Below are 22,778 nucleotides of genomic sequence, written 5' to 3'. Positions count from 1 at the left end.
TTTTAAATGCATTTAATGTGTGCCATGTTAATTTTATATCATTCTAGTTTTTTAATCAAAATATTGTGAAGCACCAAGCCTTTACAGAAGGCTAACTGATAGGTCTCAAAATGTAATTGTAAACAGGGAATCATCATCATGTGGGTCTGTTTCCAGTGAGGTCCTGCAGAGATCGGTTCTTGTCCCTACACTATTTAACATTTTTATCAGTGACCTGAAAGAAAACATAGAACCATCATCACTGATATATCTTGCAGATGAAACAAAACTGGGGGAGTGGTAAATAATGAAGAAGACATGTCTCTGATTCAGAGCGATCTGGATCGCTTTGTGAACTGGGTGCAAGCAAACAATATGTTTGAATGTGGCTAACAGTAAAGGTACATATCTTGTGAGTAAGGCCTATATTCTTTGTTCCTAGATGAGGGACTCTGTCCTGGGAAGCAGGGACTCTTCAGAAGATTTGGGAGTTGTGGTGGCTAACCAGCTGAATATGAGCTCCCTGTGTGATGCTGTGGCCAAACGAGCTAATGCAATTCTGGAATGCATAAACAGGGGAATCTCAAGTTGGAGTATTTTGCCTTTGTATTGGGCACTGGTGCGACCGCTGCTGGAACATTGTGTCAATTTCTGGTGCCCACAATTCAAGATGGACGTTGATAAATTGGAGAGGGGTCAGAGAAGTGTGATGAGAGTGATTAAACGATTAGCAAACCTGCCTTACAGTGATAGATGCAAGGAGCTCAGCCTATTTACCTTAACAAAGAGACAACTAAGAGTAACTTGATTGCCGTCTGTGAGTACCTACCCAGGGAACAAATATTTAATACTGTACTCTTCAATCTAGCAGACAAAGGTTGAACATGATCCAATGGCTGGAAGTTGAAGCTAGACAAATTCAGAATGACAATTTTAAAATCAAGATTTGTCTAAATGCTCTGCTCTAGGCATTATTTGGGGGCGGTTCTCTGGCCTGTGCTATGCAAGAGGTCAGACGAGATGATCACAATGGTCCCAGCTGGCCTTGGAATCTATGAACCCTTGAGTGTAAAGGGTATTTCTGGCTTAGAATTAACAAACACCCCGCAAACATTACAGTTCCTTGTTTATTTTTTCTCTTGAAGTTGCATTTTCCAGGGTGACTTTTTCACTGCCAGCCCCTACTGGAGCCTTGTGCTGGTGGCAGGGACTGTCGTGGGCAGTGGGGCTCACACACAGAAGGCTGGTTAATGTCCAGTCTTGGGGGCTAGTGAGAAGGTGGAGTGCACCCATATTTATGCAGGGACAGAGCCAGTGCCCAGAGTGGGGGTCCCTCCTGGAGCAGTCCAGTGTCTTGTATCCCTTCTTAGCCAGCCTACGCTCTTCTCACCACTTCCATCCAGGATCAAGTGCCGTTGTTCCAAGGTATTGAAAGATGCCAATCACCTCCTTGGAAACCCACTAAGGACTCCCGCTGCTGAGATGGGCCTGGAGTGTAAAGAACTCTTCTAGGTCTCCGGCACCATCTCCACTCCTTTAAACTCACTGGATTATAATATGCATCAAAGCAGAGAAAATGTCTATGATGCACTTGAACCAGCAGATCCTCAATGTTGAGACTGGGGGAAGAGAGCTGGAAGAGGCCTTGTGCTGGGTCTGGGTTAACACAGACCTGGGTTACAATCAGCTTTGTGCTATCAGCTGGCATGTGAGCTACCGAGCCACTGGTGAGTTTGCACAAGGTCACAGAATGAGTTTGTTCAGACACTTCTCATCCAGCGACACATGGCCAGAAGTCACTTTCTAACTGCAGGGGACATTTTTCAGACTGGGTCACTAATACAGGACCCTATTCTTGCAGCCTTTACTCAGGTAGGTTTCACATTACTCCAGGATCAGACTCAAAACCAGAGCTTTCCCTACAATTGATTGTAATTTTAGCCTCATATATGTGACTTTTATACCTTCCCCTTTAAACACTTTCTGTTTCTTTGTACAGCTGATTAGAATGTAAATAACATTTCAGTTGTCATTGTTTAAAAAAGTTCAATGTCTAGAATTAGCATCTGCATCTGGGGCTGGGGCTTTCCCTTTCCCCTTTGATCACAAGGTCTCGTGAATACCAGCTTCTTTCTTCAAACTCTAGGAGGTTATTGAAGACAGAGGGCCTTGCCAGTGGAAACATTGAGTCTTTTTCATATTTGGAAAGACGCTGCAGGTAGAAGAGGCTGCCTTCCAGGTATGTTATAGCCAGACTGTCCCAGAAAACAGTCTGCCTCTGAGCGCTGGGACGCTAGGTAATAGTGCAGACATGTGAGTCAATAAACAGCACTGTCAGAGAGCTGGCTCGTGGGACCAGCTGGGATTAAGAGGCTTATTCATAACTTTTTCAAACTTTTGCAGAGGGGATAAAATAAACAGCATATTTTAAAATTGACCCCCCCGCATACTCTGCCCCCACCTCTTTGGGGTGGAAATTTAGCAGATATAAGCCAATTAGAGGGAAGACTATCAAATGCAAAAGGACAGTTCTATCAGAGATGATCTGCTCCGCCCATCCAGGTAAAGTAACTCAAGATGGCTGCTGATCAGTCAGTGATTTCTGGCTCAGATTGATAGGGGCTCACCTCTCAATGCCGCAGCTCCATTGCCTCTAGTGGTCGTTTCCCAGTTGAAGACACATCACATTTACGCTTTGTGCATTTGCCTCTCTCTGAGTTTTTGTTCTCATTCCATCTTGGAATCCAAGCTTTGCAGAAGCAAAGGGAGTGAGAACATACAGATCACGCAGCTTTTAGGGATCCACTTTTCTACATAAGGAACAACGAACGGAGAGCATTTAACGTGCATACAGATAGATGCTGCAGCTAACATGTGCCCAAACACCCTGACCCTTAGCATGGCAGCACTCTGTAAATGCAAAGTGTTGAGGAAAAAACTGTAACACGTGGGTACTCCCCACCCACAGTGCCTGCTTGTGTCAAGGTGTGATGCTGAAAGGGGTCCTTGTCTCCGAAGCTGCCAGCTAGCCATCTGCTTCTTGCTGAGTTGTCCACGGCTCCGCCCTCTGCCCAAGTCACACAAACCTCAGTCCCCTCCTGGGGCAATAATGTCCAAAGTGACAGGAACAAAACTCTTCTATCCTGCCCAGAATCAATCCCCTGCACATATTTTGCCCTACCCCTGGGATTTGCAGAGTTCCTCCTCACTCCATCACAGAGGGCTGCCTCCCAAGGCCTTGTTCCTGGAGGCTCTGCTGACCCTCAGGGCGTCTTCTCTGGAGTCTCTCTTCCCAGCCTTCTCCGAGTTTGCTTAGGAACACTGGGGCTTGCTCCTCACTCCCTCTCTGTTCCCTGCATCCCCTTTCTGCTACACACTTCCTGGCTTTCTACTAATCAGCCTGCTCCTGCCCAGCTGGCTTCATGATCAGTTAAGCCTGGCTCCTGCCCTCCAGGAACAGCCTAGTCTGTTAATTGCCTTGTAGGCCCACATTAGCCCATTCAGGGCCTGTGTGGGGCACGCCTCATCACTGCATGACTGTCCTGAGTAGGGTGACCAGATGTCCCGATTTTATAGAGACAGTCCCAATACTCGGGGCTTTGTCTATTATAGAAGTCTAGCACCCTCCCGGTCCCTGTCCCAATTGTTCTCACTTGCTATCTGGTCACCCTAGTCCTGAGCCTTGATTTCTCATGAGTTGGTCAATGATGCATTGACTTATGGGCACTTGGAGGAGTGGTGATTAATGAAGAGGACAGGTCATTGATACAGAGTGATCCAGATTGCTTGGTAAGCAGAGCATAAGCAAACAATATGCGTTTTAACAAGGTCAAATGGAAAGTCATACATCTAGGAACAAAGTGTATAGGCCATACTTACAGGATGAGGACCTCTCTCCAGGGTATCAGGACTCTGAAAAAGATTTTGGGGTCATGGTGGCTAGTCAGTTAAACATGAACTCCCAGTGCAATGCTGTGGCCAAAAGGACTAATGCAATCCTTGGCTGTATAAACAAGGGAATCTTGAGTAGAGAGGTTATATTCCCTCTGTATTTAGCACAGGTGTGACAACGACTGGAATATTGTGTCCAGTTCTGGTGTCTGCACTTAAGTAAGGATGCTGAAAAATTGGAGAGGGTTCAGAGAAGAGTCACAAGAATGATTAAAGGTTTGGAAAATGCCATATGGGAAAAGACTGTAGGAGCTCAATCTATTTAGTTTCTCAAAGTCAAAGTTAAGGGGTGACTTGATCACAGTCTAGAAGTATCTACACAGGGAGCAGAATCTGATAATCGGGGGCTCTTTCATCTCACAGACAGAGACATAACAAGATCCAATGGTGCGAAGCTGAAGCTAGACAAAGTCAGACTAGAAATAAGGTGCAAGTCCGAACAGTGAGGGAATAACTTACAATTTTCCAGTGATGGAGAATCCACCCCAACCCTTGGTAAATTGTTCCAATGATTAACATCAAGATGGGATATTTCTCTAAAGGAGATGCTTTAGTTCAAACAGGAATTAACTCAGGGGAATGCTCTGGCCTGCGTTACAGGAGACCACACTAGATGCTCACAGTGGTCCCTTCTGGCTTTATATTCTATGACTCTGAGTTACATGCAACTCTGAATAAATAAAACAATCCAGCTCCAAGCAGATCAGCTGGAAGCTCTCTGGAGTGCTGTGACCCAGGGATCATTCAGGGCTGGTGGGAAGTGCTTGGAGCGCCAATCACAGTTCTAAACACTGCTCTGGAAAGCCCTTCCCTTGGAATTCCTTATCATCAAAAAATGTAATTTGCAAGAGTTAAAGAACTCAGTGGCACCTGGAAGGCAGCTCTCCTGGGGACTCCTGAGCACTCTCCTTTTACAGTATTGTTTGCAGAAAGAGAAACGTTTCTGCCACACTTGTCACATGCATTTGAAAAACATATTAATCATTTAAACAAATATTAGCTCCAAAAGCCTATAAATACAATCACAGGGAGGAATATACCCTTTGTTATAATATTACAATGAAAAATATGCTAATCTAGTCACCTAATTGATTGTGTTTGAATAACTTCTTTTGTGACAGTAAATGTTTGTGGCAGCATTATTGAAATACGAAATGGAGAGCCGGGTGTCTGCAAGGATTGCATGTGCCTTTGCAACCGCTCCTGACTGGACGAGGAAGTGCTCTTCCTCCAGTGCTTCTGAGTCTGAGTCACACAGTACCGACGTCATGACAGATGTCATCATGCTGGCCCTGTTCCCAGTCCTTGTACTCATCCGGCTGAGAGAATTGCTAGATGGTCTGCTGCTCTGGGCAGAGATATTCCTGGCCTAACTGTGCAAAGGAGAGAGAGGGCTGCTTTTGTAGAGACCCTGCACTCTGGGATGGTCTCTTGATGCACTAAATGAGCAACATGAGTCAAAGGGCAATGACTGCAAACCTGGAAGACGTGAAAATGTGGCCAAGAGTGATGCACAAAGAAATGCCAAATAAGGGATAAATCATAAAGGGCCAGATTCAGGCTTGGTGCAGCAGCTGTCCCTGCTGTGGTTGCAACCACTTATACCAGCTCTGGATTTGTCCCAAATAACGTGCACGTGGAGACAGGCCGAGTGCAGCATCATATCAGCTTTTGCTCTGTTGAGGAGGACAGAGAAAACCTTGCGCCCACAAATGACTTTGCATTTTTAAAAACTTTCTTTTTGTTCCGTTGCCATGGGACTATACAGAGGGGCATTTGATTTAAAGCGAGGTCACCAAAGGGAGGTAAGTTAAAGGGATACAGCCCATAGAACTGAGCACGACCAGGCTAATAAGAACATAAGACTGGCCATAGTGGGGTTAGATCAATGCTCCATCAAGCCCAGAATCCTGTCTCTGACGGTGGCCAATGCCAGATGCTTCAGAGGGAATGAAGAGAACAGGGCAATTATTGAGTGATCCATCCCGTCATCCCGTCCCAGCTTCTGGCAGTTAGTGTTTAGGGACACCCAAAGCATGGGCTTGTGTCCCTGAAGATCTTGGCTAATAGCCGTTGATGGATCTATCCACCATGAACTTATCTTGTTCTTTTTTGAACCCCGTTCTACTTTTGATCTTCACAGCATCCCCTGCCAATGAGTTCCAAAGGCTACTGTGCCTTGTGTGAAGAAATACTTCCTTTTGTTTGTTTTAAACCTGCAGCCTGTTAATTTCATTGGGTGACATCTGGTTATTGAGGAAGGTCAGTGACGGGCGGCAGTGGGAGGGAGCAGAGAGCCGGAGGTACCTGGAAGCACTGATTCGTTTGGCAGTGGCAGAGGACTCAGGCCTGTGAGGGACCCCTGCCTGGTCCTTGGAGGGCTCTGCAGAGATTCCCAGACTGCATTGTCAGCAAATGCAGAATGCTACCCACGAACTGCCAGGAGCCAGGGTCTGTGCCCGAATGCAGACCGGCATGCACTGGCCAGCTAGGCATTTTGCTGGGTTTGCGGCAGGAGGAAACAAATCTTGTTCGGTCCCATTCGCTTTGCTTGCATGCAGCTCACCAGAAAGAAGGTTTTTATCAATGCTGTCGTCTTATGCCGAGTGAACCCAGAGGCTGACATCTGGTGGGCTGGGGCAGAGGAAGGGAGTGTTGCACAAAACTCTTGGGTTTTCTGCCTGTTTTCTCAGCCTGCCACACCTGTGAGACTCATGATCTTCTGCAACTTTAGTCATAGGCAAAACTTTACTCTTTCCATTCGCAGAGAAGACAGCAAACTCTCCCCTGCCCCGTTCTGCGAGAGACCCACAACTCTTTGCCCCAGCTGAAACGGTTTCATGTTTACTGCATGCCCAGCGAGCATGGTGCAGAGGCCTGGAACTCCGGACGGTACAGGTGCTTGTGAGTCAGCGTCGGCTGCCGCGCGGGAGCTGCATGGGAACAATGCCCGACTCACAAAGCTCCCTTTATGCTGCCGCTTCCCACCATTTCTGGTTTGCTGAGATAAGTATCTGGACTATCTGGTTACAGCTCAGGCTGTTAGGCTTTCAGAATTGAGCTGAATACAGTGGTGGGGGGAATTTTTCTTCAAGGCTAAATGGTTTGCGCGGGGGGGGGGTGAGTTGCAAGATAATAGTTTAATTATGAATGGCTTGTGTTTTTCACCCTGTTGCTTTGCTTAAGCTGGTAGCAATATCTGAAGATGAGGGAAAATCCATTTGTTGAGCCTTTGCTCCAGCACATACAAAAGGTGGGTTTGTTCCAGAGACTCAGAATGTGAGAGAGAAGGAACACTAGGAGAGCATACAAAGTGGGGCTCTTAAGCCGCTATTAACAAAGGAGGCACAAGGCTACCCCCAGCCGGTTACCTTGTGATAATTGTGTGTAGCAGTTCCTGCTGGGATGGGGAGCAGGAAGGAGCCTAGATGCCGTGGTGGGAGGTGCAGTAGACAGGAGATAGCTAGACGGAGCAGACGGGTTCAGAGCACGTTGGGGCGAAGGGGAGAGAACAGAATGAAAAGAGGAGACAGCAGCTGTGGAATGAGGCAGAAACCTTGGTTCCACAGGCGGGGGGTTTGGCTGGAGAGTGGTGTGTGTCCCCTTGGCTCCTCATGTCCTGCCCCGCGTGGAGTCATTTACACCTAGGCAGAGTGGGTGTGAACTACGGCTGTTCTGGGTTGGCGGCATGTCACCCCACTCGGTGCTTGCTCTGCATGGGTTTAAATGGCGACCCAGGATGCAGGCCAGAGCCAGGCCCTGGTGCCTCTCTTTTCTAACACACCCTTTGTCAAATCATTTCAGAAAACAACAGAAAATCTCCCCACTGCTCCCTGATCGCAGCAGCTGGTGGCCAGACACGGAGGGAAGGGAAACATGCAGGAAGGATTTCAGAGTAGCAGCCGTGTTAGTCTGTCTTTGCAAAAAGAAAAGGAGGACTTGTGGCACCTTAGAGACTAACCAATTTATTTGAGCATGAGCTTTCGTGAGCTACAGCTCACTTCATCGGATCCAGGAAGGAGTTCAGCATAACAGCACTTAAGGAAAATACTGTAAACCCCTCTTGAAATACCCATCAAACACAATTAGCAGGGCACTGATATACCTAAACAACTGGCATGTGTCTCCTTTTATGCTTTGCTGGATACCTTCCAAGCTGATAATTACACTGTGCTGGGTTTCGAGATGAGTGGCTGCGAGTGTCTCTTCTGGAAGGGGTTCAGGAACGGATAGCCTAGCAATGCAGACCCTGCACTTCTCAGTATAGCTGTCCTTTGTGGCTGGACCCTCCTGGGGACTTTTCCAGGGATGGAGCCTCCTGTTCAGTGGCTGGACCAGCTGTACGTGTGTGTCGGGACTGCTGCCAGCAGGATTTCGTCTGGACCCACATGCCGGTAGGATGCTGTTCCACCAGGTGAGACCAGAGGGAGCCTTCTCTGGGCAAGATGGCAGCAGCTGGAAGCCACTGAAGCTGCAGCTCTAATATGGACTTGGCCATAGCTCCAAAGCAGTGAGATCACAAATAACAATGCAATTGATGGGGTGAAGTAACCCTGTGTGAGATCATGACTGTCCCTAACGCGCTCCAGGCTCAGCGTCAGGGCTGCACTGGGCAAGGGGCAGGGAGCATGCTGTGAACTGGAGCAAAGGCTCCAGGATTCTCACTCCTCTCTCGTAGCGCGCGTGTGATGTCCTGACCTGCAGAACTGTCCTTGGTGGGGGCAGCCTGGTGCCCTTGCTCACAAATAGCGTGTTTCCTGGCTTGTACCTCTACGTGGCGGGGCGACTGATTGCCTTTGGGCTGGTGGAGAGCTCATGGTGCCTTTGCTTGTGGAGTGGCCTGGCTCACTCCCTGGGGTTCTGGGAGCGGATGGTCAGGTTTGGGCTCTGATCCAGCCCCTAGCAGTGGCAAAAATCTTGTGTGGTGGGTGAGTGCTGAGCTTGTGTAGAGTGGCGCACCCCAGCACCTGCTTTATTGCAGAGGTCCCTGCAGCTAGGGGTGCAAGGAATAAACGTCTGTCAGACAGGAGCCAATGAATCGCCGTCGGGAGCGCCTCTGCTGTGGCTTCTTGTGCCTGCTCATGCCGGTGCATGATGCTTGGGAGGAAGGAGCGTCACCTGCTAGTGCTCCAGGCTATGGATGTGGGCTTCCTTCCTGATAACCGGAGGCAGGCAGTTTGTGGCCTGAAGCATGAAGGCTAATAAAAGCCCACGGAACATGCGCGCCTGCTCAGCGTAGCGGTTTCTCTGAGACACAGCAAGTGTCTCCTCCCCAGACTCTTTCAATCCTTCCAAACAGTTTGTCTCCATGAATCCCTTGCAGTGACTACGTGCTGCTGCAAGGACGTCCCCTTTGTGCTGCAGACAATGTTGTCGGCGCATCCTCGTCGCTTGCTGCCTTTCTATGGCTCGTTTGGCTCTTGCAGCTCCAAGACCCCCATCCATTATTCCTCCCACATCCTATTATCTCCTTCTTCCATTCTCTGAAGGCTGGAAGCTGCAGAGTTCAGCTGTGAGCTGTGGATGCCGTCTGAGTGCGGTGTCTCATCTTGCACATTTGGGTAAGTCAGCCATGGAATTATCCTATAATGTGGAAATCATACAATTTCTCTCTGATCTTCCCTGAGCTTAGCATTTCATCTCGCTTATACCAAATGCAGCATGACTAAGTAGGCAAGAAAGGGATTTGAGCCCTTTTGTTACTTAAAATGTGAATTAGACGTTCCTGAGGGAAGTTGGTGTTGCATTTGCAAGTTAAAAACGCATCAATTATCTGTACATGGACCCTTCTAACGTGATGGTGAGAGAGGTCACGGTGGAGCTGGCGGCCGGGGACACGCTGCAAGGAGGGGTAACCTGCTCAGCACATTGCACATTCGCTGCTACTCTGGGCTAACGTGCATCTGCCCATCCCTTATGAGCTGCACATGAGAGCACTGCAGACAGGCCAGGAACCCTGCCCAGCCTCCCTGCAGCTGCTGCGTCTCTCATGCTCAGCTTCTCCCAGGAGATTTATCCCTCTTGGGTCCTGGCAGATAAACGATGACGTAGGGACAGACATGAAAAGCAGCAGTGGGAAGGCCGAGGTTCTAACGTAGCGCTCCGTCCCCATCCCGGGCAGCCTGCCCGTGGAGCGGCTATCCCAGATGACAGCTCACTGGGAGGAAGGCACATGCAGGCAGGGAAGAGCCTTGGCACCCTCCGTGGGACTGTGCAACCCAGCTGTTAACCCCGCTGCATGCAGCAGCACTGGGAGTTTGGAGGAGACACACAAATGCTGTCCCAGCCGTTGGCATTAAACTACAGTGGAACACGGTCTATGTCGGTGAATATTTCTCTCTCACATACTGATTTACCTCTTCAGGCAGCTGTACAAATATTGACTAACTCTCACATCTCGGTCAGCTAAGCAGGGCGTTAGTCCTATTTTAGGGAAGGGGAAACTGAGGTAGCGGGGAAGTGACTTGTCTAGTGCAAGAGAACAAGTCAGTGTGAGAGGCAGGACTGGAACCCAGGAGTCCTAGCTCCCAAGGCTGCGGCCAGGCCACATGTGGCTCTGCCAGAAGAGTGGCACAATCCAGGTAAACTGCTTCCCTCCCTCATGCCTCCTCCTTTCCATGCGCTTGTCCTGTGTGCTGTGAGTCCCCATATTCAGAGGACACTGACCCAGCAGTGGGGCTGAGATGTGAAGAAGTGGCACGTCTCCTCAGGTGCATTGGTGTGTATGCTCCGTTTTGTGCAAACCCTAGAGGAGATTGGGGCAAGGCCTGGCTGGAAATCTGGGCTACCACCACAGCAGAGAGCAGTTCTGAAGTCATGGCTGCAATGTAGAATCATTCCGATGTTCGGGTTTATCAGTAACGGCTTTCCCCCCATGTGCTGCTCCTGCCAGTGCCCCCAGACTGTTTGGTTGATTTATGAAGAAAAAGAAAACTCTTGTAAAGAAGGTATTAAAGGGGAAGCCATCTATCTGCTTTATGTAGTCGGTTCTAATCTGAGAATCTAAATGGATTATGAACATGAGATGCCCGACATGGTCTGAGGAGATAAGGCCAGATAAGACCACACACATAAAGAGGCAATTACTTATTGGATTACGGGTTTTTTCATGTACATAACTTGGTAGGTAGGGAAAAACTCCACCACTTTTTCTGTCTGCTGATTGGCAATGGCCGATGGGAGCGAGGTGTGTGCCATGAGCCGGAGGTGCGGGCACCTGGAGATGTTCATGTAAAATAGAGTCAGTGCTGGGCCGGGCTGCATGGGTAAGGCGTAGCCGGAGGAGCGGTGCTGCTGGCTGAGGCTGGCTGAGCCTCTGGTGTTACCAGGCCCCAGGGGCTGGTGTTCAGGTGACATCGATGGGGAGCCCTGACTCCAAAACACGCGGTCCCCTGGCGAGCCCAAGGCTGCTGGCAATTTCTGCGCAGAGCCTGGCTTGCTCCTGGAGCGGCCAGGGCGTAAGGGAGGGTGGGTCTGTACGCGAGGGCCTTTGCTCTCTGCTCCTCTCCCCAGTGGGGACGGTGCTCTGTGCTCCGGGCTGGACACTGCCGTGAGCCGTGCTGACAGGGGAGGCGCATCAATCGCAAACTGATCAGCTCACCCCGCAGAAGTGGGAGGACATGGGGGCCCCCATCACGCTCTGATGCTTGTAGCCCACAGACGGGGCAGCTCCCTCAGAGCCAAAGCTTGCAATGGGGGTTGGATTGTGGACTTTCATCACTGTGCAGCATAGCAGCCCATTCCAGGGGCCAGCTCCTGCAGTCCCTTGTTCTGGGGCTGAGCAAGAGTTTGTAGGGTCAGGCCCAGGCTTTGCTTCTTCTGTTCCAGCTCCCTGCTAGAGAGCTCTATCTAAGACATTTCACTGACATGTCTATAACAAGGGCCCCACCACTAAGCAGAGGTTAGAACAACCTGCTGCTGGCTCTTAGCCCTCCCTCATTTTCTCTTGGCTAGAAATTGGATGAGTGCAGTGCTTAAAGGCACTCTCACTTGCAGTATAAATTGCATTGCCTTATACTGCAAAAGGTCAAGCCGGATGACTTGATGAAATGGATTGACCTACTGAACAGCACTTCAGTCTATTTAAGGACAACCAATCGCAGCAAGACAGAATGGAGAAGTTGACCTAGAGAGAGGGGAAAATATGAATGAATAAATATTATTTCCTGCCCATGGATTATCCATCCTGGGTGGATTTGCAAACACAGCTAATGTGCACCAAAGCCACACGTTATCTGCACAGGTTCCTGCATTCTTTCCTCATGCACCAAGTTAATTCCTGTTGGCTTTCCCCAGCTTTAACATAAGACCGTAGGAACAGCCATCCTCGGTCAAGACCAAAGGTCCATCTAGCCCAGAATCCAGTCTGCCGACAGTGGCCAGTGGTGCCCCAGAGGGAAGGAACAGAGCAGGTAACCGTCAAATGATCCATCCCCTGTCGGCCAACGGCCAACCTATGGCCTTCGCTGTGTTCATCTCCTCCACTCCACTGTGGGGGTCACTATAGCTCTTGTTAAAGGTGTTTCTGGCCCTACCCAGCCCCTAATGTGCAAGAGAGAAATGAAAACACCTTGTGCAGGTTACACTTTCTAATACCAGGCCCCAAACCGTATGGCTGCTCTTGGAACGGCATGGGCCTGGACGGTGAGCAGAGGGGCTCAGGAGCAGCTGACACAGGGAGTGGCAGCAGGTGTGGGAGGAAGTGGTTGAATCCCCACAGGATCCCCTTTGCTGGAGCTCCGAGGGAGGGGACATGGGCAGGATAGGAGGAGCAGGGCATCTGTCTCTCTCTCTTTCTGGCACCATCCTTAACTGACACCTCTGTCAACAGGCAACACTTGCTTCAGCATTAACTTCCGCTGGGCTCCCCGACAGGTGATACCCTACAGCTGCTCAACAGACACAGCACACAGCAACAATTGTTCAGAGGTGCTGATCGCCAACTGCTCCTCTTGGGCTTCAGGTGGAGTTGTGAGGCTGGGTACCTCTGGAAAGCAGGGGCTGGCAGCCTGTGCCCTTGGCTACTTCCTTCTCCTAATGTGGGATGATCACTGGGAAGCTCTGTGAGATCACCTTTGGGAAGTTGGAGTTGCCTGGTCTCTCTGTGGGTTTCTCCATGGAGAAGAGGTAACTAAGTAGGACTTACTGGTAACCACCTTGTAGCTGCTAAATATGCATAGGCTCTGGAATGCAACAGGGGAATTACAGAGCTCTGCAAGGGCTGCAAAAATATCCATGAACTGTTGGGTTGAATAAAACCATTAACTCGGTTCAAATTGTATTTGAGTCCTAATGTCCACACCAGGAGAGTTCTTCTCAGAACAGCAATCCTGGGTTGAGCAAGCATGTATGAATATCTAGTCACATGGAGTATTTATGCCTGACTTGTTCATGGGACCGTCAAAGCTCTTTGCAGGTTTTAATCATCTGTCACCAATCAGAGAGCATAAAAATACCATGTGACTTACATGACCAGTCACACAGCATGCATAGCAGAATGCTCAAAGCAATCGTTACAATGCAGAGTTCATGAGCCATCAATGGGCTGAAATACGTTCTTATGACCCATTTTTGAATAAAACACACAGACTTTGAAATTGAAGTCTACTTGTGCATAATTAGCCCTATCGCTCTTTGCAAAATTTGTGGTTTAAATTATTCCCTGCAAATAGTTTGGATCTACTGAGCTTAATTACTACACTCCAGGCAAGGAAACTCCCATGTTCAACTCTCTTAGATCGAGTTCACTGGTGGGTTTTTACAGATCACAATGTGAGCCCTGTGCTCACTGGGACCTCTAGGTGCTACTGTCATTTAACCACCATCCGAGCCAGCGTTCTTGTCCTCGAAACTGCCGTACAGGTTGTTTGTTCTGTCAAACTCTCCCTCAGAAAGTGTAGGGCATTATTCTACATTCATGGTCCAAACGGAGAGTTATTAACAAGGCACTGTGACTCCACCGTGGAAAGCTGTTGTCATTCTGAGTCAGTGATGGCCAGTAGCATGCTATAGCAGGATGCATGTATTACATGGTCGTTATTAAGTCACAGATAACATCGGTCTCTCTGTAAATTACACTGGACACAAATATTTAAGTGCTATCTATTTTTCCTCACTGGAGCTGTATCTGCAACTTTTCTCAGCTGAGCACATGTTACAATGATGCTAAAGCTGTGCAGAAAATGTCACACACAAAAGGGGAACCGGTAACATTCAACATTTGCCACTGCCTGTTTGCAAATTTCCTTCAGGCACAAAAGTATTTTTCACACCAGCACAGGAGTCCCTCTTCCCTATTCCTCTACATGTCAAATCTCATTTGCTCTCAAACACCTCTGGTGATGGAGCCCTGACAACTTCCCTGGATAAATTATTCTGTTGCCCGATTGACCTCTTCATTACAAATGCTTTGCCCTAATGGAGAACTTGAATTTTCCCTTTGCCAGTTTAAGGCTGTTATCTTTGACACAGAAAAATTCCACCCCTCCCCCTTTCCTATTTATGTTACCCACCAGCCTTTTGTTGCCTCTGGGCTATATCTTTGTCAAGTCCTCCATGTCAAGCCAATGACTGGCTAGAAGCACCTAGTCTGCAGCTTGTTTCAGGGAGGAATTGCTCTGATAGCTATGGAAAGGAGTGTGGAGGGGTCTAACTGCTGTTAAGTCTAAACACAAAAAATGGAAAGTGGTAAGGGCCGCAACTGGCCAGCTGCAGAAGGGAACTTTCCCTGCACAGAGTAAAGGAAGCTCAAGCAATTGTCCCCCCAACCCTGGTACCAAGATGGAACTAAGACAGGCTACAGCTGGGCCAGGGAACCATGCAGCTGACACTTCTCATGGCATGCCAAATAAAATATATGGAACAGAAAAGGGTTACCCGCGCCCGGACCCTTGGACATCAGTCTTATTCCTAAAAAACGTTGGAAAGAAATGTATGCACAATCCATTATTTTCTGGTAACCTTTTCAACTCCATCTGTTTGTTTTCATTTTGACAGACTCTCTCTCTCGGCTTCCAGCACAATTTGCTTTGCTCTGGAAGTTTAGCACAGTGTCACTTTTCCTGCTGACCTATGTGTTCCCTGTTACTGCACTTCCGGAGCGCAAGCTGATCCAGGAAGGACTTCACTTTGCTCCTGTAATCACTGTATCACAGCCAGGCTCCTGTATAACTGATAAACCCCTTGTCTCTTCGCAATACAGCTGCGCTCCACAGAAGTGTGAGGTAGGGTGATCCCAGGTTAGGTACCAGCCAGCCAAGCTGCCAAACCTTGGTAGCCAGGCTTAAGCAGGGAAGCAGAAATGTCTCTTTGGAACTCAGCTCCTCGTGCTCTGTGAGCAGCCGACAGGACATGTTTTCCCTCCAGCCAGCCATGCTGCTCAGCAGCTCTTGGGAAGCATCCCAGCTGCTGCAAATGACAACGTGACTCAAGAAGCAGAATCGGGCACTCTTTCCAGCTCCTACTTCACTTCCTTCAGTGAGATGAAAAGTTTAAAGGGGCCCAGCTGGCTTCAGAGTACAGCAGCTGGGCTGGGGGAGGGATAGGGTAGAAGAAGCTACCACTTGCACTGCCTTTTCAGATCAATATTACATGGGTGTTGTCTTTAAACTATTAGAAATCGGGCATGAGATATTTGCATGGTCTTCCCTCACATTGGCTTTGTTCCCCACCCACTGAACCCACTAGGCACATGCTGGGCTCTAGGGAGCGGCTCAAGCGAGGAGGCAGTGAGCCAAACTCAACCCTAGTCATGCCATCAGGCAGAGAAAATTGCTGTGGCTTTATCACGTGCCTCACAATACTGGGAGTTTTCCTTTCCTCAAATGCCTAGCTCCTGTAGTCAAGTGAACATGCAAGACTCTCGTCTTGCCTTGAAAAAATGTTTCTTGCCCTCCTGGGCATAGAGAAAGTCTGGAAAGCATGATGCCCTCAGTGGGAAGACAAATTAAAGGAACCCGGCGTTTACTACTTAGAAGACTGGTATGAAACAAGGATATTTGGGGGCTGACCCAGGATTTCTGATCGTGACCAGTGCTGCCACCAGCCATTTGCCGAGGTGCACAGCAAGCCATTTACATGCTGCATGAAGCTCACCAGCTTGGAGAGTTTTTCAGAAATAAATGTAAGAGTGAGCCTGCTTTCCAAGTCCTTCCAAAGGGAGCTGCTTCCTCTCTCATCTTTAGGAGCAGTAATGCACGGGGGAGAATGCTAATTTCATTCCAAGGGTGAAGCAGAGTGGCAGTCAGACACTGGAAGTTTAAACCAACATTGATTTTCCTAGTGGCCCTTTAAACCTGAGCTAGATACAGTAGCATAGGGCACTCCTGGGACAGTATGACTGCCACTTAATTGATTTTGATTTTATTTTCACTGCAGCGGTGTAATTACGAAAGCCTGCCATAATTATTGAAACACAACTAGAAGTATTTCATTATTAAAATACCCCTATGGCTTATTATTAATTCATTAAATAAATTTGGATTATATCTCTCAATAATTAATGTGCTGAAGTTTATTCTGTGAACTCTCCCTTTTATTAGAACTGTGTCAGTTGTTGGTTTGAAAGAAAAAAAATCCAAGTATTGGAAAAATATACAACCCTCTAAGTATGAAATAAAGTGAGACTGGGGAGACTTTGGTCTTGTTTGAAGCAGGTTATCCAGGAAACTATGTAACTGAGCTGACATAATCATTCAAGCTGTGTCTGTGGTTGGGAAACATTTCTCAAGCTGTCCAAAGATGAATGTGAACGGTATTTCAGGGGACGCAGTCTGGGATTGTGTCAGCACTCAGCCTAGTAAGAAGTAGCTCCAGAGCGAGAGGCGGGGTTACCAGTCTGAAGGAGTCAATATTTAACTTTGGGCTTCAGTAAATTGGGAGAAAATGTGAATGTTCTGGGGCCAGACCATGGGGCAGTTAGTGGGAGTTTTGCCCAATGACTGAGTAAAAGTACCTGTCCAAGTATGGTGCCCAGGATCCGGACCAGGGTGCCTATCTTCCCCTGGCTGTTTCACTTTCCCTTTTGTGCATTCTCAGGTGAAGAGACCTGCAGATGTCACCTGCCTCTGAACGGCCTGTAACGATGTGCTGCACAGTACTCCATGTTGCTCCGGGGCTGCCCATGGAGCACGGACATCTTCCCTGCGAGTCACACACATGCCGCATCCGTGAGTACAGCTCACGACTCCGTGCTCCAAAACGGCACCACCAAGGTGGCTAGCGGGAAATCCCCAGTAGATGCCAGCAGCCGTAGCGCTTACCTCCACTTTTCAGATCTAACGGCACTTAGGCGAGAGCTGGAAAGGGCTCTCAAATAGCCAGGATCAGCAGCACCTTTCTGTTTTAAGGTACTTTCTCTGTGCTTTCTAAGGGACACAGTTCTAAGGGTGGCATCACTTTTTGTGGACAGTTTCCCACCTGCAAATCAGGCAGTAGAGTCACACGTCTCCAGAGTTCCACCCCCAGGTCCCATTGTAGGTGAAAACTGCATCCACAGAAAGGTAGGCCAGGCCTCAAACACCTGGAAGCGTTCGTCAGATAGTTAACGAAGCTCGAGCCACGGAGGGGAGGCAGTGTCTATACTTAGTTGGAGCACGAGTTGTAGCTGAAATCCTGGGATGTCCTAACCCTCCTGCAGCTCAGGAAATCTAAGTCTTATCTCCCCTACTGTTTTTCTCTCTGCCACACTATGGCGCCAGTATGGAAGCTGTGAAATAATGCCATGTTTGTGGTATTTGTTTCCCCCAGCGAATCTCAAGAAGAGCGCTGGAAACCTGCCGGGAGCCTGTGCTTTCGAGAGCCTCAGACCCGTCTGATAGGTCCAAGTAGTGGCGTGACTTTGGATGCTTCTGTGCACCCAGTCTCCAGAAACTTTGGGGGCTTGCTCAGCACTCCTGGTCCCCAGGGATTCCTCAATCCACAGAACATTGAGAAGGTGAATGACACTAGGATATACAAATATATAGCTGTCTCCCTTTACTGCTGCGGTTTGTAAAGGAAGTGTCCACCTTCGATAGCAGCAAAGGGAAGGTCAGTAAAGCACTGTGCTTCTCATTTACCAGGTCTGATTTTGTGAATGTGTTGTGTGCGTTTTGTGTGGGTGTTTATAGAAAAATCAGGCAAAATATAGTTTGAAAAAGCGCTGCACTGTCCTGCCCCAGAGCCCATGTGCTGGGAAGGAATTCGTACACACGGTTGCATCCAGTTGTTATGGTAACTGAAATGGGGTTTAAAGGGAAATACTTTGTCTTGTCTCCTGGGAATGTTCCTGTTTGGAATAATTTGAGAAAAGCAAAACGAAGATAACTCCCAGCAGAAGCCTCAGGTTTCCTGCAAGTGCCTGGGCTGTGCAGAGCAGGCCCAACGGGCGGGCACGTCACCACGCAGGTAGCAGAGGCTTCGCCTGGCGTTACGAAGATTAGGTAGAGGGCATGGTCCCTTAGCTGAGGGTATGTCTCAAGGGGCTTACTCTGAAGGGCGCAGGGTGTAAACAGAGCAGGGAAGGCAGGGAATGGGAGTGGCTAAGGAGGCCTGGGCTGAATGTGATCCGTAGCAGGCAAATGAAGCACTTAGCTATGAAATAGCCTTATGCCTCCATCTCTGCATGGGGCAGGAGTCACCTTGCAGCAGCACTATACCGGCTCCTTTCTGATCCCCTCCAACGCCGCACTTCGGACCGGGCACTAACACACGCAGGTCTCGGCCACGCGCTGTGCAGAAATCATGCGGATTTTATCACTTGCACACCTGCAGGGCTGCAGCTGCGGGGAGGAAGGAGAGTCTGTTGGGGGGGGTGTGTACAACACAAAGCACAGCCAGGCCCTGCTCCCTGACAGGAGCCCGAGGTGCGACGGCAGTGCAATAATAAACCCCAGCAACATGAGGCACTGCCCACTGCAGAGCATTTGGGTAGCTGGGCATTGCATCCCGACTCCAGACATGGGAGTGGCAAGCATCGCATGGTTGTCTGTTGTGCCTTGGATTCCCCAGCTTCATCTCCACGGTTGCTCATCTCCCTCCACCCCCAGTACCGGTGCAGTGTGGAGGAGCCTGTCTGAGCCTTGCGTGATGCTCTTTCAACAGGACCAGCGCTGGCTGGGTAGTGGGATGTTTTGCCCTGCAGAAAATGTCTATGAAAACAACACATTCATCGTTTGGTGAAATCGTCAGTGGAACAGCTGGACCGTTCATCAAAAAATTCAAAACTCAAAACCCCAAACTTTATTGGTTTTCTGAAATTATTGACGAACACAGCCACTTTCCATGAAGATGTTAGTTGAGATGAAACCCCAGTTTTCCACCCCCCAAGAAGTTCGACAGAACTTTTGCAACGATCCCCCACCAATGCCTCATTTGCGAGTGCACACTTGGTGTGACCCTGATGACTGACATAGGGTCAGCCGGAGGCGTCCATACGGGCCCGATATGCCTCACACTCTTCGGAGTAAGCAGGTGCCAATGGTTTTAATTCCAACGCAAGGATGGTTAAGGATCCTCACTGCTGTGCAAGGCTGCTTAAACCTGGGCAAGAAGGAAAAGACAAGAAAAGGCATGTTCCTATTAGCCAGCTGCATTCTGTGCAATGGTCTGTTTGGCATCTCTGCTCCGTTTACAACCCTTTTCCTTGCTGCCTTCGTATTGAATGCTGACACTCCACGGCAGTCCTGCCAGAGGGCTGTGGGAGAGCCTTTCCAGGATTTTTTTTTTTTTTTTGGATTAATGGATAAAAGTGTCACCTATTGTTAGCAAAGACAATGGGAGCATAGAATGTGGTGCAGATTATTTTGGCATTGTGCACTGGGAAATCTCTCCTCTGTTTGACACAACCTGCTTTGTGACACACTGATAATTAATATAGGATCTAAACTGCCCTCCTTCATGGAGAGCAGTTCAACACTTACACTGGAGGGATCACAAGGGCCTGCTTAGAGTTCTTTGTCCATATTGATCATTAGGGGATGTTCCTTTTGTCCATTCACTTGCGTTCTGTTTGGAAAGGGAGAGGAGGTTGACATTCCTGCGGAAGCATGTCTGTGGCATTGATAATCCTGACTCAGCCTTTCTGATCCTTTGCTTTCTGTCTTATGCCCTGATCCAGCATTTGCACCCATTGGCTTTGCTGCCTCTCCTCCAGCTCCCTCTTCACTCCTGCAAGATCCACTCCTCAGCAAGGGAGAGGGTAAGGGCCTTGTCACCATCTCTTTTTCCTTGGTCACTGCGTGGCCATTTATATTGGGAATCACCTCTCCTCCTTGCCACCCTCTCCTCTCTGGCTTCTGGGACCTGCCCTGGTTCCCCTCTTGCCTTTGGTGGATTTTATCCCCCTGCCCCTTGTCCTCTGCCCGCTCCTCTTCTCTTGCAAACTCACCTATACTGCACCTGCACCATAGGCTCACTGCAGGTGGTACATCGTCCCCAACACAGGATCCATAGGTTTCAGCTCCCTTAACACTGCGGATTCAAAGCCCCAGCCCACGTGCTTTCCTACACCGTTTTTCCTGCAGAGCTGACAACATGTTCCACAGCCAGATAGTGTTCTTGCTTTCCTTCATTGCATGTGCCCCTTTGACACTTCCCTTCTGCAACAGGAGACCGTGTGGGCTCAAGCATTCAGCTCAAACCCAGCCCAGGCCAAGCAGTGACCCAAGTGATTATCTGCTGGCTTCTTGGCAGCTTGTGTGTCATGTGATGGGTCCCCGTCCAGCTACTCAGAGCAGCTATCTGAACCACATACATTACCATCTCAACTGGCACTTCGTTAGCAGCTGCAGTGGAAAAGACTGGTACAGAATGGGCCCTTCTCTGTGTGAAAGGAGGGTGCAGTAAGGGGAAAACCTGGTGCCCTGTCTTGGCTGCTCTTTGCCTAGGGAGGACTGGGAAGTGAATTACGGGGCTGTCAGACTGCACTTTGCATGAGCACAAAACACGTTCAAAACCAAATGTTCAGCACCAACATATTCTTGGCATCTGCAGCATGCATGTCATGCAGGCAGGTACCAGTGCACGGGTGTCAGTTTAAGTGGACTGCATGATGGAACTTCAGCTTGGATTGCTCCAGTCAGGTGGCTGTAAATTAATTTCTGCACATTCTTGTCAAAGAAATCTTGCACTGTGGTGCATTTTTAATGAAACCACCCGACACTTGTGCATTCCCTGCTTTTCCAGACTTCCTCACTTGTGTGTTGCATATTTTGATAATTAAGCTACAAAACACAATAACAGTGATTGTGATTTTTTCCTCCCAAATGCTTTTTTTCAGCCTCCGATGATTCTCTGTGACCTCAGAGGCGAAAGCACTCAAGTTGCCCTTGAAGACAAAAAGAGAAAGTCTTGTCTGAGGTGAAGTCAGTATCTATCCAATTTTCAGCTGCCGTCACATCGAAATGAGAAATCTGAGGCAGAGCCAGGCACAAATGGCTGATAACAGACTTTCAGGTGAACCTCTTCACTTATCACTTCGGGGGTCACCTCTGTTTCTAAAGACTTGTTTTCCTTAAAAAAAAGATTGCTTAGGACATTTAACAGTGTGGCGTTGTGATAACAGAACCCAGCAAGGCTTTCGTTTGCTGTCTGGGCTTCTGCAGAGCTACAGGCTCCTAATGCCGCAACCCCAGAATTTGTTTCTAAAATTACCTCATGAACTGAATCACCAAAAGTTGAAAAATATAAAATTCTCTCTGTGGGGTTTTTCCTGTCCTTCCCCTTGTGTGGGCATGCCAGGCCAGGGAAGCCACTCTGGCTCTGCCAGACAGGAGGAGAAGTGGCATACAGAGATTTGGATGGGCCCAATAGGGGTAAGCAAATGGCCAATGGATCCTTGTACTAATGAATTCCCTTGCCGAAAATCGAGGCTGAGCTGGGCCACAGCTGCCACTGAGGTCTGGAGTCTGCATCTGCCGCAGCCACGCAGTGGCTTTTGGGGGAAAACTCAGAGTGGCTGCTCCCTCCTTGGCTCCAGGTCTGGGGTCAGGGTCCACCCATCTCCACCCCACCCTTCCCCCGTTGCTCCCCCATTTGGGATGAGACTGTTGTCCTCAAGAGGACCAGAAGCAGAGATGGGAAAGGGGAAAAAGCGTGATGACATGGCTGTGAGGTGATTTGTTTTGGAACAGGGCACTCGGCGCATGCACAGACGGGCGCACAGATTTGTTTAGCAAACAGTAACCTGTGTTTTGTGTGTGAATAAATAATTAATCTTATTTAAAAGAAGAAAAAATTTCCATTGTCGACAAGCCTCCCTCCGTTGTCTGGAGGGAGACCGCGTTGCCGCTGCGGGGCCTGTGAGCGCCTCCTGCTGGCAGCGTCTCTGTATTTCTGAACCTCATTTGCTGGGGTTGATCATTCGGTCAGGAGCGTGGACACTGGGCCCGCTCACGGTAGGGAGGATGCCACATCCGAATGTGATTTAAAATGTCTAGTTCTGCCAAAAGAATGTAACTGTGGCCTGGCTTATCACCTCGGCCAAGTGACTCCGCTAGGATTGCAGGTGTGACGCCACTAGAGGAAAGGATGAGGGTCAACCCCTGAGTCCTCAGTGTGGAAGACACCGAAGGACCTCTCTGCTACAGCTGGCCACTGACTCCATCCCCAACCCAGGGCAGGATTGTTTCCTATGGTGTTTTCAGGGCTTAAATTCAGCCGGAGCTGTCCGGAGTAGAGCTCTGGTAAATATTTCCCACTGGGGCTCTGGAGCCTCCCACAGCGCTAAAACCCTGAGCCCCAGCATCTCCCTGGGGCTGAAGCCATGAGCCTGGCACCTCCCATGGGGCAGAAGCCCCAAGCCCTGGTGCCTCCTGCCGGGCAGAAGCCCTGAGCCTCAGGGCTCCGGGAAATACTCGCTGAGAATTTAA

The 22,778-nt window shown here is 49.1% G+C and overlaps 1 long non-coding RNA gene across 3 annotated transcripts; it reads left to right on the top strand.

Annotated features, from left to right (window-relative positions):
- Window positions 1–5,063: 5,063 nt before the first annotated feature.
- LOC125623044 (uncharacterized) lies at window positions 5,064–22,144 on the top strand. 3 transcript variants are annotated; one of them, XR_012665114.1, is made up of 5 exons: window positions 5,069–5,735; window positions 6,698–9,491; window positions 16,966–17,276; window positions 17,677–17,863; window positions 21,188–22,144. It is a non-coding gene; the product is annotated as an uncharacterized LOC125623044 (long non-coding RNA). The 3 variants fall into 3 exon arrangements; XR_007352893.2 differs by having other exon boundaries at window positions 5,064–9,491; window positions 16,966–17,096; XR_012665113.1 differs by having other exon boundaries at window positions 5,064–9,491.
- The last annotated feature ends 634 nt before the right edge of the window (window positions 22,145–22,778 follow it).

Source organism: Caretta caretta, chromosome 15 (assembly GCF_965140235.1).
Source record: "Caretta caretta isolate rCarCar2 chromosome 15, rCarCar1.hap1, whole genome shotgun sequence".
Taxonomy (NCBI): Eukaryota; Metazoa; Chordata; order Testudines; family Cheloniidae; genus Caretta; species Caretta caretta.
This window is presented reverse-complemented; position numbering and strand designations above follow the sequence as displayed.